Source organism: Hesperophylax consimilis, chromosome 11 (genome assembly GCF_061612785.1).
Source record: "Hesperophylax consimilis isolate HC1 chromosome 11, BYU_Hcon_1.0, whole genome shotgun sequence".
Lineage (NCBI taxonomy): Eukaryota > Metazoa > Arthropoda > Insecta > Trichoptera > Limnephilidae > Hesperophylax > Hesperophylax consimilis.
Window position 1 is genome coordinate 38139118 of NC_142846.1, and position 12247 is coordinate 38151364.

Below are 12247 nucleotides of genomic sequence, written 5' to 3' on the forward strand. Positions count from 1 at the left end.
ATACTGAAAGTACCTATCTACCATTCTTGAACTTGCCGCAAATATACCATATAGTTACTAACGTATTATTTAAACAAATAAATATTGTGAAATTATACAAATTTATCAAATAAAATTTACTTGCGCACGCCGTAATTTGAACCCGCGACCTCCGAATTCGTAGCCAAGGATCGTAATCTCAATCTCAACGGCGACACAATGAACAACTATTTTGTATTTATTTAAAATATTGCATTATTCACGTAACATGGCGATACTGAAAGTACCTATCTACCATTCTTGAACTTGCCGCAAAAATATCATTTAGGTACCAACGTATTATTTAAACAAAATAAATATTGTGAAATTATAGAAATTTATCAAATAAAATTTACTTGCGCACGCCCTAATTTGAACCCGCGACCTCCAAATTCGTAGTCAAGGATCGTAATTTCAATCTCAACGGCGACACAATGAACAACTATTTTGTAGTTATTTAAAATATTGCATCATTCACGTAACATGGCGATACTGAAAGTACCTATCTACCATTCTTGAACTTGCCGCAAATATACCATATAGGTACGAACGAATTATTTAAAACTAATAAATATTGTGAAATTATAGAAATTTATCAAATAAAATTTACTTGCGCACGCCCTAATTTGAACCCGCGACCTCCAAATTCGTAGTCAAGGATCGTAATCTCAATCTCAACGGCGAAAAAATTAACAACTATTTTGTAGTTATTTTAAATATTGCATTTTTCACGTAACATGGCGATACTGAAAGTACCCATCTACCATTCTTGAACTTGCCGCAAATATACCGTATAGGTACTAACGTATTATTTAAAACTAATAAATATTGTGAAATTATAGAAATTTATCAAATAAAATTTACTTGCGCACGCCCTAATTTGAACCCGCGACCTCCAAATTCGTAGTCAAGGATCGTAATTTCAATCTCAACGGCGACACAATGAACAACTATTTTGTAGTTATTTAAAATATTGCATCATTCACGTAACATGGCGATACTGAAAGTACCTATCTACCATTCTTGAACTTGCCGCAAATATACCATATAGGTACGAACGAATTATTTAAAACTAATAAATATTGTGAAATTATAGAAATTTATCAAATAAAATTTACTTGCGCACGCCCTAATTTGAACCCGCGACCTCCAAATTCGTAGTCAAGGATCGTAATCTCAATCTCAACGGCGAAAAAATTAACAACTCTTTTGTAGTTATTTAAAATATTGCATTTTTCACGTAACATGGCGATACTGACAGTACCTATCTACCATTCTTGAACTTGCCAAAAATATACCATATAGGTACTAACGTATTATTTAAACAAACAAATATTGTGAAATTATGCAAATTGCACGGCGTAATTTGAACCCGCGATTTCTGAATTCTTTTTTTATAGTTATATTATTATTGCATTATTCACGTAACATGAGAGTATGAAGTATGTACCTCTCATTATTATTTTACGTACATTTATACTTTTGAATAGGTAACTAGAAAAAAAACATAAAAATAAAAAGTATAAATTTCAGTACGGGTGGTGAAGCCCACATTGTCAAAGTATGAAAATAAATTTATTTTGAAAATACATGTATCTGTAATATGATTAAAAATTATTGAAGTATTTTTTTTAATGTTTGCACAAACGTAATATGTGTAATTATTTGTATTAGATTATTTTAAAATCAGTTTTTAATACACCATCATAATATTATGTACGAGCATATATTATAAGCATGTTAATTTTATTATTATCTATTGAGAAAAAATAATACCAACAATTAAATAAATAAAAATATTTGCGGACACCGGGTTTAAAAATGCGACATTCTCCGACAAAAGCAAGCAAAAAAGAATACAAACATAAATTAGGTAAATAGGTACAGAGCCTTTGCTAATTCGTAAATTCACAATAGAAAATTTCAAAAATCTGAGAACGATACGATAGTGGCATCTATGGATATTTTAGTAATGTATGGCTCAAAGCATGCCTTCTGCATAATTTTAAAATTGGCTTCAATCTATGCGTTGCGTATATAATGCAAAGTGTTAGTTTGGGGACAGATACTTTGGGCCTGTCCCCAAACTATACAAATGTCCCCGAAGTATGGGCGCGCTCGAAAAACTGTCCTCATTCTATGCTTCCCACATATATATACAGGGTGTATCGGCAAGTACCCGACAAACTTTAACCAGCTATTCCTTAGCACATTTGGAGTAAAAAATCTTATGTGCACTTTGCTGTCCGGTAACGTTTTTTTTTAATAAAAAATTTACTATTCATATTTTCACCACAAGTCACCACTGTTTTATCCTTTGTCAAAGTTTGAAAACCCATCTGACAATATTTTATTCGAATTCCATTGAATAATGCACGTGTGTAACAACAACGAAATGGCACGGCACCATTCGTCTCATTTTTAACTATTATTATTTAGTGTGTGCGAAAGAGCGAAGACGCTTTTCGACATACTTGCTTATAACAGCTGTTGAACACGAAAAGCAAAGCCAATGACAGTGATGTAGTGTGGAAATTTTTAATTTTTTTGTTTTTAATTGAAAAAAAAATGCTACCGGACAGCAAAGTGCCCATAACATTTTTTACTCCAAATGTGCTAAGGAATAGCTGGTTAAAGTTTGTCGGGTTAGTGGCGATACACCCTGTATATATATATATATATATATACATATCATAATATAATATATAATAATATCAATAATATACAAACATATTAATTACAATTAATATGTTTGTATATTTAAATAAAAAATATTAGATTTATTAAAAGTTTTGTTTATAAGTTAAATGTCTTATTGATAATGGCATAAAATTTACTAAACAACCAATTTTTCAAGAGATTCTACAGAGAATTTTCTAAATGTTCCAACAGTTCTAAAAGACCTCCCAACTCAAGAAAAACTTATACGAAGAAAAATTAATTCTGCTGATTTATTAAATTCTTTAATTAAAATTGAGTCGGCAAGCCATTTCCTAAAAATATATTAGCACATTTAGAATAAATCAGAACACGTGTTCATGCAGCTGCGCTTATCCTGATAAATATAATGACGAAATGCGAAAATATTAGAATTTTTATGAACATGTTCCGACATCCTCATAACACAATCGCGTTTTACTGATAGTTTCCTGTTTTAGCAGGAATATGAATAATTTGATCAGATTTTTAATAAATTAGCAAGTTATTTCCCAAGCATTGGTTGCAGGTATATAATATCCCTCTTTAGAATTGCAAAATTATATGTTCAGTTCTCCATTAAACTAAAATATGCATTAGAAAAGGCATTAAAATATTCATTAGGCTTGCATATTATAAAGTGGTCATAAAATGCATAAATGCCTTTGAATTGTACGCGAGACGCCAGCCACAGAATGCGCCTCTTTCATTTATACATTGGTTGGCTTTTACCTTAGCGAATAAAATTCTTTACCTTATTGGTAGTTCTAGCAGACCACCGACCACTTGCCACATTACCAGCTCATTACAGGAGGGAAACTATTTTTCAATGACACAAAATGATAAATCATGGCCTTGAGTTAAATTTAATGTCCATCAGGTTAATGACGGCGGCACGAATCTGCGACAGGTAATTTCACGCATGTTGCATTTGTCGTTTTGATTTCGTGATTAACTGCAGGTGATCTTCTGTGTGAGATGCATCATCCTTTTGTTGCGAAAGTGTTCGTGGAAATTGACGGAAAATGGCACATTATAAATGAGATCTCCCGATTGATTGTAAGAACATTACTTATGTTCGTAGACTCATTTAAATTTACAAAAAATATCACAAGATTGTTTGATTATGGTAGCATTTAGCTTTAATGTTACATAATATACGGGTGGATTCAGATATTATAATGATTATTGTTTTAAAACAGAGCTGCAAGAAAAAGCAGCGATAATATAATCTCAATTGTTGCTTATTTTTTATATTTTCCGGCGAATTGAGACAGATGGAAAGGCTGATAGAGATATTGAAATCAAGGTAAATGCAGTAAACTCCATTAATGGAGGACTGAACGCGTTGGCGCTAACAACAAATTGTCCAAAGAAGTGAATCTTGTGAAATGGAGTGCCGGTACTCTTACCCTTGTGTATGGCAGTGAGGCATGGAACTGTCAGAGGAAGGATGTAAGTAGACCGAGTGCTGTGGAAATGAGATCCCTGAGGCATATATGTCGTAAAAGAAGTTTCTCAAATAATGTAAGGCTGATATGAATCATTACGCTTACGTAATGAGTAAGATTAAGAAAGATTAACTTAGATGGTTTGGGCATGCAAAGCAAATGAACGAAGAAAGGCGCGTAAGGAGAATATATGACGTGAATGTGAATGGTGGAAGAAGTTGGGGATGGCAGAGGAAGAAATGGCACGATCAAGTGATCCAAATGCTTGAGTCGGACCATGTCAAGAGTCAAAATAACAGTTTTTTTACATTAAGCCCACACAGGAGGCCCTGAGGAAAATAATTTCCGTCTGGGCCTATGTTTTTTTTTTGGATGCTGTGTGGATGATCTTTGGAAAGGAAAGAGGGGGAGTTCTGAGTAGTAAAGGGTATAAGGGTTGGGTAGTAAAAGGGTCTCCCCCTTAGAGTAATAATATTATAATTATTACTCTAAGGTCTCCCCAAACCAGCCTCTTCCGATCTGGCACGCCGCGCCGCACAGTGGGTTGAAAATCGCCTTTCATAGACATAGAGACTTGAATTTTCAAGGGTATTTTTTTTGGCTAGAAATGGATTCTGCTGATCATTACTATGCTATAAAATGTCATACGAAGCAATTGCGTGTACAAATGAAGGTTAAAAGTTATATTTTTTTTAAGAAAATTTTGTATGACACTGACATTAAAAATGAAGCTATCTCTGGAATCATAAGGTTGGCCGTTCTATCCTTACGCACAGATAATACTACTATTTATTTGTATTTTTTGACATACTTCATATTGTGGCGCAAGGTGCGATTTTTTTTTTTTAAATCCTCAAAGTTGAAAAAAACCCTTTTTAATGTTGATGATTCATTTTAATGCTTAAATGCTTTTAGGCTTGCAGTGTAAATAAAATATTGTAAACTAGACAAAGCATACGCATATGTAAAGCATTTAAGCATTAAAATGAATCTTCAACATAAAAAAGTTTTTTTTAAACTTTGAGGATTTAAAAAAAAAATCACAAGTTTCGCCACAATACGAAGTATGTCAAAAAAATACAAATAAATAGTAGTATATTTTTGTGTAAGGATATAATGGTCAACCTTATGATTCCATAGATAGCCTCATTTTTAATGTCAGTTCCATACAAATTTTTCTTAAAAAATGATGACTCCTTCATTTGTACACGCAATTGCTTCATACAAAATTTTATAGCATATTAATGATCAGCAGAATCCATTTCTAGCCAAAAAAATACACTTGAAAATTCAAGTCTCTATGTCTATGAAAGGCGATTTTCAGCCCACTGTGCGACGGGCAGGCGCATCCTTAAAACACTTAACCCGCTGAACCCGGGCACCCCTGCTAGATCACTAAACGCAGATAACCACTTGGGATGACCTATGGCAGAGGTGTTTGTCCAATAAATGATTCCCGGGACGGCGGTATCCAAACCCGCCTCCCAAATTATAATGAGGCAAGAAGTGTGTGCCAACACTGTATTGTTTGGCGGTCTGTCTACTCTGCCTATCCTTGCAGGGAAACGACGCGATAGATAGTTAGTTATTTTTTTAACTACCTAAGCATCATGCTATTAACAGGGATACGCTATAAAGACATACGTGCTTGCTTCATCAACATTCAATACCTATTTTACTACTATATTCACACTTGTGTATTTGTTTGACTTATCGCGCCATGTGTTTCAAGCAATTAATTATTGGCAATGTCCACTAATTACAATGGTATTTCGAGAGAATGTAAATATGCTCTGAGAGTAATAGATACTGGAAAATCCGTTTGAGATAAAATAGTTTCACAATAAAGCCTGTGACAGACCACGCTATAAGCGCGCTATATTTGCGTGGCTTGTGAGCGGTACTTTAATTTCCGCTTCCAAGATTTGCATTCATTCATTATTGAAAACCAAAGAGAAATTCAAATAAATTAATTTAAAAATATTGATTGTTCTGTGTACAGTAGTAGACCTCACGTCCAAAAATATTGGTAGTTCTGTGTACAAAAGTAGACTCCGCGTCCAAAAATATGGTTTCATGCTAACTCAACACAGTGACTATTCAACACACTTTTAAAAAGTGATATAAAGTCAATAAAAACGATAATTTTTTTTAAACTAACCTAACCCAACCTAACCTAACCTAACCTAACCTAACCTAACCTAACCCAGTTAATAAAGTTTTTGTTTCATCAATTTCCATGACTTTATATAACTTTTTAAAGATGTGATGAATTATCATTTTGATGATTTATCCGGTCACCCAAAATATTGGTAGTTCTGTGTATATAATAGTAGACCTTGCGTAAAAAAAAGTATGTTTATAATTTTCTCTTATATAAATCAAAACCAAAATTTCCTCTTCTAAATATTTTTTTTAAAATTTCAATTAAGGAATTATATAATTTGTTCAAAAAAAATTCACTTTCTCGAGACTTACTTCAGACCGGTAGGTACCATTTATCTGTTATACCAATTTGACAGCACGTAGTAGAAACCACGATCGTACGAACTGTGGCGAGATAAAAATATAGTATTCAACATCCATCTTGAACCGGAACCGGGAAGTAACAAACAGTTTTGCAGACAGATGAAATACCAAATAGTCGAGATAAAGCAGGACTTCGCTATGCTCGATTAATTATTAATAAAACTTACGAGGTTTTCGTTTAGCTATAAAAAATAGCCTTATTGTGTTCAGTTTTTAAACATAATTTTGTTTTTAAAACATTTTAACTTTCATATCTTCCATTAAAAAAATCTTCAAGACCTAATTTTTTGTTGGGAAAACGTTCTGGTATAGTCACGTGTGACCTGACCTCTCTGAGATGTTATACAGTCTATTTAATGCTCATTACCAACAACAAAAAATCTCATTATTCTAGGGCCTTTGTATTATTATTGAACGAGAATTTTGTAGTTTAGACATTAGGTATTTTAGATTGTAAAATAAATACTGTATATTACGCAAATTTACCCTATATTATCGACATCAACAGAAACAGAGGGACCTAAGCCTCCGCTTACATAATTTCTACTGATTTATAACAAGTTTAACGTTAACTCTTTGAGTTTTTAAGTTACCAAATTTTTTTTATTAATCTTAGGTACATTTTTTATGACAAAACGTTAATTATGTGAAATTGACTCGAAAGAAAAAATCGCAAAGTAAGCTCCGAAAATTATTAAAAACACGTTTTGTTCTGTTATTTAATATGTTATAGGCATGAAATAATTACGGTGTATCTTTAAATGCAAGTAAAGCATTTGTACCGAGATTTTTGCTCAATTTCAAACGAGTTGTGTTTTATTAAATATTTTCACTATTTTTGATTCTTATCGTTTTTTAATATTAGCGTGCTGCTTCTAACATTCGTATTTACCCCCTTTCAAATCATCTTTGAACGCTTACTACGGGGCCTTCAAACAATTTACTACAAGGCAATTCAAACCGAAGTGGCAACAACTGTGACCATCGGCGACAGTTGACTAGAAAGAGACACCAGGAGCTTATCGACTCCCAATATGAATACGGTAATGATCCCTCTAAATTAGCTATTGTGGTATTCGTTTATTATAATTCAATCGTATTGCATCGAATATAATCTATAATAGTATAATATCGTGATGCAGCAGGTTCACTGGAAGTCGGTGGAGTTGTTGTATTGATAGGGTATAGGTTGGATGGTGTAGCTCTATGTAACTGTAGCCCCATCCTAAGTTAACGGTAAGGCCAGGCCGGACTTGATGCTGAAAGACTTATGGACGATTTGTCTCATTATTATGGCGATTTTAAAACCTCTTTTTTTACGTTTATGATTCCACCGCGAAGATTTCATTTAACAAGTCGTGCACGAAGAAAAATGGCAAATTTATTGAAATCCTGTTAAAAACGTGATTGTTATCCATTTCCTAATAAAATAATATTCCATTTAGAATATATCGGAGCATGTGTCAAAGCAGGTTTTCTTTTCATGTTAAATATAAAGACGAAATTTCACAATATTATAATTTTTATGAACACGTGTTCCGACATCCTAATAACATATTTGTGTTTTACCGACAGTTTGTTAGGAAACGTGTCAATTCATTCGTTAAAGGCCTATAGTCCCATTTTTAACTGGATTACGGAATTTGTAGAACTTTTATTGTATTATTGATACCGTTCAGTGTTCATGTGTAAAATGGACGAAATCTTATTTTGATTGACACATTTTCCCCCTGAGTTTCCTGGTATATGTATACCTATCTTAATCTTAATATTATAAAAATCACATTTCACAAGCAAATCTCCGAAACCGCCCAAACGATTTCAATGAAGTTTTGGACCCTATAGGTGGCGCTGTTGTCAAGATCTAAAAAACATTCACCATTTGATTTTTTGTCAGATTTCTTATCCAAAAATACATATAGTCCAGTCAGTGGGGGATAAAAAAGGGCTCCACCTTGCAAAAGGTTAGGTAGTAGCGATTTTCACATATGTTGTTAAGATTGGGACTCTAAAGAAAAAAAAAGTTTTCGACCTTGGGGGGGTCGAGCTCGATCCGCCATCTTAGATTGAAGGTGCCAAAATTTGTTTTTTTCAAAATAATTATGAAGTGGTTGATTTTACAACCAAATTGATGAAAACAAACTTAAAGACAACTAAATTATCTACATTTTTTGAGAAAGTTTTTTTTTGTAAGTCTAATAGGTAACGAGTTGCAGCGGTTGAAAGAAGAAAATTTTGACAAAAAATTGTAAAACTCCAGTTTTCTTGATAAATTTTGTACGAACATATTACACAATATCATTTTAACGTATTTCTACAATATACTTATATAGCATCATCCGTGTACTCGATGACGTTGATTTGTTATAGTGGGATCCTAGTCTACAGCTGACTTGGCAACACTGATTGAGTCCTGGTTACAGGACGTTGCCTGGATGCTCATGTCTGCAGGTGTTCTTTTCGATGAAACAATGCCAGTTCAAGTTTCACAAGAACGATTTTTAGCCAATGAAAATAACAAAGTCCGTCTGATTTCGATGCTTACAAAGCAATTTATACAGGATGATTTTACAGTTAAGCAGGCTGAAGAAGATGCTGATGAGTTGATTGTCAATACTGCGATTTCCTTGTGTTCATCATATGACGCTGTTTTCATTATTGGCGAAGACGTTGATCTCCTAGTTCTGCTGACAGCATTAGCACTACCCAAAAGTAGTATATATCTTCGCAAACCCGGGAGAGGCAAAACTTTTGAAAGACTGTGTTCCGCGAATAGTGTGAAATACAAAGAGGCGGCTGAGAATATTCTGTTTCTTCATGGCATTTAAGGCATTTAGAGGCTGCGATACAACATCGTCTTTCTTCAACCAAGGAAAAACAAAATTTTGTTCGCTTGTGCAAAACGACACAAGACTCAATGCCATGATAGGAATCTTCAAACAACATGATGCAACACCAGAAGACATAGCAGTTGCAAAAACACGCTTTCTTGTTGCTTTGTACGGAGGTGACATGGATAAGGAAACCTTGGAAGAAGTCCGCTACAAACGTTTCGCAAAGTCGACAACAAAAAGCAAATTCAATCTTGCCTCTTTGCCACCAACGAACGACGCTGCACGGTACCATGCATTTAGAACGTACCATCAAGTCCAAAAATGGTATGGAATCCAAAAAAATCCAGAAACTGGGGCTGGAAACGTGACACCAACGGGCTTGTTCCAGTAAGAATGACAAAGAAACCAGCACCCGAGATTTCATGCAATTGTAAAAAAGGATGCGGCGTTGCATGTAGCTGCACGAAAGCTGGATTGAAGTGTTCTATTGTATGTGGGTGCTGTAATGGTCAAACATGCTGAAATTCGCTAGAGGTTCACATCGATGTCGAGGACGAAGAAGAAGAGATTTTGTCAATGAAAGCCCAGAATCTCAGTATCACAGGCAATGAGTTAGATGATGACATTGGTGACGAAGACTGTTATTAAGTAACATAATTTATAGTAACATAATTCATAGTAATGTAACATAATTTCGAAATCTACCATCGCAGGTATATCTGTGGAGTAGACCTACTGGAGATACCACAATAAAAAAATGCGCCATGTTCTATACCTCATGGTGGTGTGGAAATGAGTTTACAAAATCATTATAATTATGTAATGAATAACCCGAAAAAATTACAAAGTTGGGAATTTCATCATTTTTTAGAAAAATATTCACATTTCTGCCACTGTAACTCATTACCTATTAGACTTACAAAAAAATACTACTTACAAAAAATTTAGGTAATTTAGTTGTCTTTAAGTTTGTCTTCAACAATTTGGTTGTAAAAACGACCACTTCACAATTATTTTGAAAAAAACTTTTTTTTTTCCTTAGAGTCCCAATCTTAACAACATATATCAAAATCGCTACTACCTAACCTTTTGCAAGGTAAAACTCCCCACTGACTGGACTAATAGGTACAACCACAAATTTTATCTTCCCTACCTAGAAGGCGGTCTGTGGGAGGACAACGTCTTATATTATAAAATGCATTCCAAATGGTTAAGTTAAATTGGTTAAACTAATTTCTAATTTTAATATACATATATAAACTTAGCCTGCGTATGTTTGTGCTCGCAAAACTCGAAAAGTAGTCGGTATTTTCAAAGTTTTTTGTTATTAGTGTGAGGAGTGTTTTGAGATGTTTAAATGGTAGAAGTCGGGGACACCCGAGGAGTACTTAACGCAATATCTCTGCACCGTAACAAGATACGGAGTCGAAATTATATCGATGTAATGTAGTTTTTGCCAGTATCATTGTGGTACACAGTGGTGAATGGTGGAAGAAGTCGGAGGCGCCCGAAAAAGACAGCAAGAGTGATGCATTGCGGGGGATCCACTAGTATACCCCACAGTAATAATATCTGCATTTAGTCGCTTTTAGTTGTAAGCTGAACATTAGGCGGGTGTTTTGATCGTTGCTATTAAACCACACAGTTGTATATTCCAAGTCCAGCGTCGAGTTTCAGCGGTCCCACTGTTGACGTAACTGTCGGTGGGCGTTTTGCCAATCTCCTTTATTGGAGAATTTATAGGAAACCTATCGTAAGACACATTCCTTAGCAAGTACAGTTTCTGTAGGTGTTTCAATTAAAGAAGTCGATTTGTCAAAAGCATCTCAACTCTAGTACGGTAGATTTTCTCTCATTTATTTATCGATGTATATCGTGTTTTTTGTTTTCTTGTATTATTCACTGCACGGTGAAAACTTTCTAATAGTGAATATTTATAATTTATTAAAAATCTCTCCTACTTAAAATGAGATTGCAGGCCCTTAATGAATGCATTTATAGGTTTCCTAATAATTTTTTTGTTAAATACGAATGTGTTATCGCAATGTCGGAACAAGTGTTCATAAAAACCCTAATATTTCCGCATTTTTTCAAGTTTTCCAACATATTGGGAATTGACTAAAAGTTTATCAGGAAACGGCCTGTAATCCGGTTTTAACCGCCAATTTAAAGTTCTGCGAAATCCTATTCAAATTCTGTTATTAATGGATTACTGTGAAACAACCGGCCCGTGATGAAATAATAACAGAACTTGAGTAGATATTTCACAGAACTTGAATTTTAACGTTGAAATTTGTGAAAACAACCTGTCCTTAAGGCGACATAAGACTCTAATAACGGGGTTTGCTCGACGGTCACATTTGAATTATTTCTGATGAACGTATTACTAAAATCTCAAATGATTCTAGAGGGATACCAACGGATTTAAGTCATTTATATTTAAGATTAATAATAATTTACCATTAACATAATTTTTGTAAAACGGTTAGAAAATTTTATAAAACATTTTTCTACCTGCCAGATTTAATTTTTCTAAACGATGAATTTGGTAACTTTCCAAGGGATCCTGCTGGAAACATTTGAGATTTTAGTAATACGTTCATCAGAAATAATTAAAATAAACCACACGGAAATAACCATTTTCTAGGCCCGCCAAGGCGAAGTCGACCGTAGGTCGTTCCATTACGCCGGGCCGAGGGCCGAATATTGTTTTTGGAC

General features: G+C 34.0%; 1 protein-coding gene across 1 annotated transcript in view; it reads right to left on the bottom strand.

The window, feature by feature from the left end:
- LOC149420122 (uncharacterized) overlaps window positions 1-12247 on the bottom strand; it is a 200531-nt gene that overhangs the window by 131645 nt on the left and 56639 nt on the right. The gene's annotated exons all lie outside the window — the stretch shown is intronic.